The sequence below is a fragment of the Heteronotia binoei genome, chromosome 3 (genome assembly GCF_032191835.1).
Source record: "Heteronotia binoei isolate CCM8104 ecotype False Entrance Well chromosome 3, APGP_CSIRO_Hbin_v1, whole genome shotgun sequence".
Taxonomy (NCBI): Eukaryota; Metazoa; Chordata; class Lepidosauria; order Squamata; family Gekkonidae; genus Heteronotia; species Heteronotia binoei.
Window position 1 is genome coordinate 104,998,854 of NC_083225.1, and position 7,311 is coordinate 105,006,164.

Sequence of the window (7,311 nt, forward strand, 5' to 3'; positions counted from 1 at the left end):
AGAAGGGATTTTTTTTACAGATGTGATTTTGTGGTTCTTAACATAAGGGTGTATGAAGTGTCTTGCTAGATCAAACTGGTGGTCTGCCTAGTTTTGTAGTGGCCCTCTAGATACCCCAGAAGACCTACAACAGGGACACAGAGCCCCATCCCCTGCCTGCTGCTCCCAGTGGATGAATCTACCCAAATTCTGTACTCCAGACTCTTAAGCCTTTTCTTGTAGAGAAAGTGTCCTTGTCCAACACTGTGATAGGTAGGGTGACCAGAACAGAACCTTGTATTATTCCAAATACAGCCACAACACAGATCTACAGAAAGATTTCCAGATCCAGATCACTTATGAATAAATTAAATAGAACCTAATAAAGATCTCAATGGTGGCAAAAAGTAAGATACACATGCTAAAAAAGCATGGGATGAAGCAATTTGCAGTGTTCTATCTCTCTCCCCCACTGAGTATATTCAGAGTTTTGCTTGCAGAACACTTAAGAAAAGTAAGGCATTGAACTTATAAATGTTATAAATAAATATGTCCAAAGTCACAATTTCATATGTTTAGCTAGAAATTAAGAATTTTATGTTCTTAAAGCAGCAAAATATGTTTGATTAAAATAATTATTGAATGAGTTTAAATTTCCCCCCAAATTTTCATTTTTTCCCAAAAGAAGCCCAGGAAAAAATATTGGGAAAAATATGCTTTTCCTAATGACATCAACATTTCTAGAATTTTTACATCTTTACAGCTACCCAAGGCTGTTTTTTGTCAGTCAGTTACAAAACTCAAAATTCAAGGAGGAGCGGAGTTAATAAGGATGGTAGTTCTGACATTCTGGAATGTTCTCCCTGAGAAGGTGTGGAGGATCCCCATACTGTCCATTTCCCATAAGATATGCAAGACAGTTCTTTCCCAGCAGGCCATTTGGCAGTTAATCTAAAAGGTGGGTATTATTTTGAAGCCAAAGGGTTTTTCTGCGTACTCAACAGATTCTTGATTTTCTTGGAAGACAATCCACAAGCATTTGAATTGGTATGGGCATGGTTCTTCCACACATCTGCCCTCCCTCTGGGTTTTCACAGTTATTGATTCAGTTTATTTTCTTTTGCATGTGGCTTCAGTAATGAGGATGTTGAAGGGAGGGTGCTGTCATCATCAGTGGTGTCATCAATAGTTTAAAAAAGAACTAAAATATCAATTTATTGCTGGAACAATAAATAGATTTATTTAGTGGGTTCTCTCAATTCCCAGCTTTCATTGGGAAAAAAGGAAGTCTCTATTCTTTTCCTTCATGAAGATATGCCTTTTTCCTTATATTTCCCTGAGGCAAGGGACTAGACTTGCATTTTTTAAAAAGTGAAAGCTGGGAAGAAAGAGAATCTACTAAGCTTATGATTACAGTGCTTCAGCAATATATCAAGATTTTAATGCTGTTAAAAAGAAAGAAAGAAAAATAAATCATTTGTCTTTAGGGTGTGGGGAAGAGAGGGAGTAGTTTGACCAAAACAATCGAATCATTCAACAGCGGACTGTATGTAGGTGGAAGTGGAAAGGATGAAGAAAACCAACAGAAATTTTATGCATGGAGAAAAGCCAACATAAAATCAGTTTCCAGAAAAACATTGGGGTAAAAAAGGTCTTAAAAGAATTGGAAAAAATGGGAGGGGGGGAGCAGATCCAAATTGAAAACTAACAGCACAAAAAAGCATGTGGAAATGTACCAAGCATGGGAGGAGTACCAAAAAAGAAAAACCTCAGAAAGGTCAAAGGGGCCGAGGTCAGACACACATAAACTGAAGAGATGGGCATGGATGAAAGCCAGATGCATGTCGGATTTTATGCGGTTGTCCAAACATCAGCATCTGGCAATGGTTGTTGGCTCGTTTGTGTTCTGAACATCCACAACTGAGACGTGGACTTTTTTGATAGTACATTAAATCCGGAATAAGAATGCTTCCGACGACTCCCGCGCGTACTTTCTTCCCTGCGAGAGCCCACTCCAAATGATATCTTTGCGCCAGCAATTGTTGATTCAGCCTTCCAACCTTCCAAGGTCGGTAGAATATGTACCCAGCTTGCTGGGGGGGAAAGTATAGATGACTGGGAAAGGCAATGGCAAACCCCCCTGTAAAAGGTCTTCCATGAAAACTTTGTGAAAGTAGCGTCACCCCAGAGTCGAAAATGACTGGTGCTTGCATAGGGGACCTTTCCTAAATGGGGGGGGGGGGAGGCAGATGACCCACCTTTGCTGTCTCCCTGCCAGGGGAGGAAGATGACCCACCTTTGCCGTCTCCCCGCCAGGTGGAGAGACAGCAAAGAGAGTTGCCGTGAAAGCAGCGTCACCCCAGAGTCGAAAACGACTGGTGCTTGCAGAGGGGACTTTTCCTAAATGGGGGGGGGGGAGGCAGATCGCTCACCTTTGCTGTCAGGGGAGGAAGATGACCCATCTTTGCTGTCTCCCTGCGGAGACAGCAAAGAGAGATCGCTCACCTTTGCTGCCAGGGGAGGAAGATGACCCATCTTTGCCAGGTGGAGAGACAGCAAAGAGAGCTACTGGGCTTCCCCTTCCTTTCTGGGTGTTTAAATGGGGGGAGGGCATCACTCACCTTTTCTGGCACCTTTTTTTTTTTTTTTTAAAGCCAAGCACAATATCCCATGTACTGCGCTTGCGCGAGTGTGGAATGCCATCTCAAAAAACAATGTCCGGTTGAGACCTCTGATCAACTAGCGATGGGACCAATGCTTAGAACTGAAGGATGGAGGGATGTCTGATCAGAATATTCATTGTAAAAAAGCTGCGGGGTATAATAGCGACGGGTTAGGGATGGATTTAATGGTGAGTGTGACCGCGGCCAAAGTGTAGTTTGTTGTCTTTTTTTGTTTTAGTTTTTATCAGGTTTTTCTTATAAACTGCCTTGAGTAACCATGTTTGGAGGGAAAGGATGTAGCAAGATAGACAAACAGACAGATAAGCAAGCAACTCAATCCTAGGAGAAATAGGAATAAATAACAAAAATCTGTATTGTCTGATGCAAATCTCACAGCAGAAATGAGAGGGTGAAGTCACCATGTGTTCACTACCCTTTCAATTTTGGCACGGAAAAGTGATTCTAAAAGGTTCATACATGAGATCACAACTGGCCACACCAAGGAGAAGCTCTGCAAATGACTTCAGCCAACATAGTGAGAGGAGAATGGTATAAGTTTCTTCACATCCCCAGTGGGCAGAAAGGCAGCATATAGATGAGGAAATAAATAAATGGATAAGTGATAATCTCATAATGTGTCAAAGTATTCTAAAAGCAACTTCAGCATCGATGTCAGAAAAATAAAATGAGAAACGGGCCATATGCACCATGACTAAACTGAATGCTTCTCCCTCCCGCATTTATTTATTTTTCATACATTTGATAGATAGAACACAGGTGTCAAGTTACTGTATGAGTCAAGAAAACACATTTCCATGTTGAGAATATAGCTGTGTTCATTTTATTACATTATATTGCAAAGACATGACAGCATTTAAGTTAGGAAGGGGTGGCAATTCTGTCAGTTTCTCCATTCTCATTGCAGTTACTCTTTCTGCTGTTCCAGAGGGACTGGTGATCCAGGCTCAGTGGACTAAAATGGAAGGGAGAAATTAACAAAGATTGCTACTCCCTCATTGGAAAACTGAAGTTATCTTTAAGTCTTCAAAACTGTGTGGTTGAATACTGGCTACTATGTTCATTAGCCAACAAATTAAATCATGTTTTTCACAAATTCCAAAAAGTAATTTTAATAGCTAGTGTCTCCCCCACCTCGCTCTGCTGACAACTTTAATCTATTTTCAGAAATTATTAACTGCTAAGGGCTGCAAGGCACCCACCTGGGCACAGAGACAACACATACCAAAAGGACTTGAAACAGATTTAAATGTAAGTTCCAGGACTTTACACAATGAACAGTCATCCGGAAATACTGCTCCATTTATGACATGGGTGACAGTCAACAAAGGGGCAGAGTGACTAGGTCAGACCAGTGATCTGACTATGGGCTGTAGAAGGGTGCAAAGCACAAGGCAATGCTGAGTATGTCATTCTCTATTGGTCACTCAGCATTTATCACTGTGAGTGGTTCAGGAAAACCCAGGGTATGAGGATGTGCTACTTGGCTCTCAAAGCAATCCTTATTTTTCTTTCCCACTTAGATTGTTGGCCTCTACCACCTCACTTGGTAGTACATTCCAGTGGTCACCTGCTCTTCATAGTCTAGTGAACAGGCCTAGGAACTTAAGTGTATCTATGTAAACTCTCTGGTTTCAAGGGTATGATCACCAAAAAGGGCCTGGTGAAAATATGAGAAAAGCCATTTGAATCACACCAAAGGTCCATGTACACAAGCATTCTCTTTCCCACAGAGGCCAGTCATATGCTCCGGAAGGCCTATAGCAGGTATACAGTTAAAAGTCAATTCTCCCCCTACTATTGCCTTCCCCAGCAACTTCTCCAAACAAAGAGATCCCATTTAGCCATCATGTCTAATTACCCTCCATGGACCTATACCCCAAGCACTCAAAACTTTATGGAACCACTTATACTATGGTCTCCCCCAGGATCTGCTGGAAGTGCAAGATACAGCTGAATATCATCTGTGTATTGGTGGCAACAGTCCAGATCTCCAGATGACCTCTCCCAGAGGCTTTAAATGGGTGTTAAAAAGCATGGGGCATAAGATGGAGCTTTGAGGAAACTAATAGACCAAACACCAAAGGGGTGGAGCAGCAATGCCCCAGCCCCATACTCTGAAACTTACCTTTGAGGTAGGACTGAAACCACTGCAGTAAACAGTAGGTTTCTATAGAAGTGGACACACCACTGCCTTCAAGGCAGGGGTGACCACTTTTTCTCATAGAGGCATTACTGTTTCCCAGACTCTGTCCAACAGCACCTCTCCACAGAAGATTTAAACAGCTAGGAGAGTTAAAGATCATACAAGCAGGTGGTAAGTCTCAAACATGCAAGAGTCCTGTTCCCATTCTCAGACTGGACATGCCCTGGTAACATCTAGATTAGATTACTGCAGTGCTCTTTATGTAGGGCTGCCTTTGAAGACTGACTGGAAGCTACAGTTGGTACAGAATGCTGTGATCAGAATGTTGACTAGAGTGGGTTTTGGGGACCACATGACTGTAGTTTTCCTCCATCTATACTGGCTCCCAATTTGCTTCTGGGCTAACTTCAAAGTGCTGGTATATGGCTCAGACCCAGCATACTTTAGGGACCACCTACTCCCATATGAACTTACCCAGGCACTCTGGTTATCTTCAGAGGCCTTACCTCAGGTGCTAATGCCATCTAAAGCTAGATAAGTGACTAGCTGAGAAAGTGCCTTCTCTGCCATAGTGCTGAAACTCCAGAACTTGCTCCATATGGAGATTCATCTCCCTCTCTCTCTCTATTGCTGTCCTCTGCCTGTGGGTGAAGATTTCTTTGTTTTGCTTGGGGTTCCCTCACTGATTGATATTGGCCCTCCTCCCTGATTACATGTGTGTTTATGTTTTATTGCAGGGGTGGCCAACGGTAGCTCTCCAGATATTTTTGCCTACAACTCCCATCAGCCCCAGCCATTGACCATGCTGGCTGGGGCTGATGGGAGTTGTAGGCAAAAAACAACTGGAGAGCTACCGTTGGCCACCCCCTGTTTTATTGAATTGTTTAAATATTTTATACATACATATTTTGAATGATGTTTTAATATCCTGATATTTGAATGTTGAACTGTTTCAGTGTTTTCATGTTTGCCACCTTGGAAAGCCTATTTGAGTGGAAATGTGAAATAGAAATGTTTTAAATAAATAAATAACATTTCAAAGAGAAAGTGGAAAACAGGGCTGCACCAATGAAGAGTCAGAGTAGAGAAGAAAAACTGATGGTGTAGTGAGAAAAGGATTTTTATTATATTTCAGTCAGAGACCCCTATGTGTTTCATGCACCAGTTTGTCAGGGGATCTAAAACAATATCTAAAGAACAATCCCCCCCATGAATGAACATACAGAAAATTAAAAACTGAAGATAGACAATTCAGTACAAATTAAGACTGGCAGAACTATTTTACAGGAGCCATACAGTGTTCTGACCTTACAGAGACCAATTTCGCACTTGACCTTTTAATCCTGATTTAGCTTTGTCCCCAAACTGACATTCTGCAGTAGAATAATAGAATCAGATAAACCAACTCTATGACTCTATGATTTTATTTTAGAATGTCAGCTTGAGGACAGGGCTAAACCAAATTAAAGGTCTAGTGCGAAATTGGTCAGAGATAAGGTGGTTAAGGATCTTCCACATATCAGACAGACTGAACTATATTCACATACAAAATCACAGGCCACACAAGATTGTCATAATTTTCAGACTAAAATAAAACCCACCAAATAAAAAACTGCAGAGCATCCCTTCAGAACATTTCTACTGTTAATAAGCCTATAGAACAGGTGGCCAATGTATAGTGAGATTTATAGACACACCAGCTGTAAAAAATCTATATTGTTGTCTAACCTCTGCAGTGCTATGGTTTGAATTCTGAGGACCGATATATATATACTATTAGCCACCTGTAGCTGCAATCTGAAGATATCTACAACCACAGGTTGGGGCCACATGAAGGTTAAAGAAATGGAGGTTAAATTTGTGCATAAACATCTGAAAATTAAAAAAAAAAAATACGCAAGGAGATTTATATTTTCCCCACATATTTCAGCATAAGGATCACCAGCAGTATCACAAGCAACAATAACCACTCCATTTCTGCAGTCACTGGGAAATCCCATTTGTCTTCATGTGAAGTAACCGGTGCGCTGCAACACAGTTTAAACAAGATACTAAAAATTATTATGAGATGCACAGAGTTTGCCTCCATATACTCTGAATGCTCTCATCTATGTGTCAGAATATTTTTAAAAGTTTATTTTTGTAAGCTGACTAATAGCCTCAGCAGACACTCTTTCAGTGAAGTCATACACCTCCCAAATACTACTCATACTCAAAGACTCTAATGAAGTGAAAGTAGTGTAGTTAAAAAATAGAAGTGGCAGGTGTTTTGTTAGGCAGAAGAGCCTGACTTGTATTTACAAATTCAAAGCATTGGACACTTAATAAATAAATATGTGTGTCTTAGTGCCAATAGGTTGTAATGTTTCTAATTCAGGAGATGATAACTTTGAAATGCTTCATGACTAAAACATGATATGATTTATGTCATCCCTACAGATGAGCTTATGTTTCATAATATGATACATGATCAAAATAATTTTGCTTAGGTACCAAGCACTGGAT